Source organism: Carlito syrichta, unplaced genomic scaffold (assembly GCF_000164805.1).
Source record: "Carlito syrichta isolate Samal-C Ts95f unplaced genomic scaffold, Tarsius_syrichta-2.0.1 Scaffold305688, whole genome shotgun sequence".
Taxonomy (NCBI): domain Eukaryota; kingdom Metazoa; phylum Chordata; class Mammalia; order Primates; family Tarsiidae; genus Carlito; species Carlito syrichta.
Genome location: NW_007249784.1, coordinates 161,731 through 163,883, shown reverse-complemented (window position 1 = coordinate 163,883; position 2,153 = coordinate 161,731). Strand labels below are relative to the sequence as shown.

Below are 2,153 nucleotides of genomic sequence, written 5' to 3'. Positions count from 1 at the left end.
AGCCTCGACCTGCTGGGCTCCGGCGATCCTTCCGCCTCAGCCTTCCGAGTCGCTGGAACTACAGGCGTGCGCTACCACACCCGGCTCATTTTGGATTTATTGTAGCGATGAGGTCTCGCCAAGTTGCCCAGGCAGGTCTCGAACCCGCGGGCTCAGGCAATCCACTCATCTCGGCCTCATCCCAAAGCGCTGGGATTACAGGCTGAGCCACCCAGCCCGGCCCTTAGGTCCCTTTAACCTAAAATGTCCAATTCTGTCTTTGCAGTGAAAAGTTTTCGAGGCTGGGCGCGGTGGTTCACGCCTATAATCCCAGCACTTTGGGAGGCCGAGGTGAGAGGGTTGCCGGAGCCCACTGGTTCGAGACCAGCCTGGGGAACTTGGCGAGCCCTTATCTCCACAACAAATAAAAAAAATTAGACCGGGCACGGTGGCTCAAGCTTATAATCCCAGCACTTTGGGAGGCCGAGGTGAGAGGATTGCCCGAGCCCAGAGGTTCGAGACCAGCCTGCACAATTTGGCAAGACCTCATCTCCACAATAAATCAAAAAAATTAGCCGGGTGTGGTGGCACGTGCCTGTAATTACAGCTGCTTGGAAGGCTAAGGCGGAAAGATCGCCTGAGCCTAGCAGGTCGAGGATGTGGTGGCGGTGAGTGTGCCACTGCACTCCAGTCTGGACAACAAGAGTGAGACTCCCACTCAAAAAAAAAAGTTTTAGAAAACAATTCTGTAGTGAGAGTGATTGTAAACAATAGGGTAAAGCCTGGTCTGAGTGCAGTAAGAGTGTGCTGGTCTCAAAGCCCTCGGCTCAGGCAATCTTCTCACCTCTGCCTCCCAAAGTGCTGGTATTACAGGCGTGAACCACCGTGCCCATCCAAGAGCATCTTTTTAAATTAGGGTCCCAACTCCCTTCATTCTCTCTTCTAGTACCCTTTATATCTGTTTTAGTTATCATAATGATGTGTGATGACAAATTTGTCTCCTTGAGTATCATCTCTCTCCCCAACTATGTTGTAAAATATTATTAAATTACATATTTCCAATCTGTGCATAGTGGCTCATGCCTGTCATCCCAGCGCCTTGGGAAGCCAAGGTGGGAGGATAGCTGGAGCCCAGGAGTTAGAGGCCAGCCTGGGCAACATAGAGAGACATTGTCTCCACAAAAACAAAAAAATTAGCCAGGTGTGGGGTCACTCGCCTGTACTCCCAGCTACTTGAGGGGCTGAGGCAGAAGGATCTCTTGAGCCTAGGAGATCAAGGTTGCTGTGAGCTATGATCGTTCCACTGCACTCCTGAGTTAGGCCTGACTCTAAATAAGTAAATAACATATTGCCTAGTTTATTTGCTTACTGCCTGTCTCTAGAATGTACACTCTATGAGGACATTTCTTACCAATATAGCCTCAACACCTTGTCAAACGCCAGCTCCCTTAATGTTCCTCAACCTGTTGATAAGAGAAAGCTAAGTGTATTGCTTAGCTGCACTTGATCTTAGCCAAAAGACTGATAAATGATACTTACCCCTCTGTAGTCTAACTACACCTTGTAGGGTGAAGACCAAGTCTATGATTTTTTTAAAAAATTTGTACTTATTTATTTACTTTTTAAAATGTAGAGACAAGGTCTTGCTATGTCATCCAAGCTGGTCTCAAACTCCTGAGCTCAAGCAATCCTCCTCCCTCAGCTTCCCTAAGTGCTAGAATTACGGGTGTGAGCCACCGTGCCTGGCCTATGATATTTATTGAGACTTTGAAGTCTGATTTAAGGACCGGAGAGGCGTTCTTTCAGTGCTGCCATAGCAGTAGGTGTTGACTAGGGCCATGGAACAGTAGTTGAGGATGAACACTGCAAAGGGAGAATGTTGAGGTAAGAGGCTCAGAAAGTCTTAGGATATCTGGCTACTACAGATGTGTGACACAAACAGTAAAGTCTTAGGTGGCAAGCTGTCTGTTTTTTCTGTTGAGTTGATGGATCTTTCGGGAAGTCTCTGGAATAAACAGTAAAGTTAATTGAAAACATTCACTTCTTCCTGGGCAAGAGTCTCTTGGGATAATAGTTTTGTCAATAAAGATAGTAAATTGTAGCCGGCTCGGTGACTCAGCCTGTAATCCCGCGCCTTTGGGAGGCTGAGGTGAGTGGATTGCCTGAGCTCGTGG

General features: G+C 47.7%; 1 protein-coding gene across 1 annotated transcript in view; it reads left to right on the top strand.

Moving 5' to 3' along the window:
• Positions 1-2,153, top strand: part of LOC103264656 (cystatin-C-like) — a 23,421-nt gene that overhangs the window by 556 nt on the left and 20,712 nt on the right. The window lies entirely within an intron of this gene.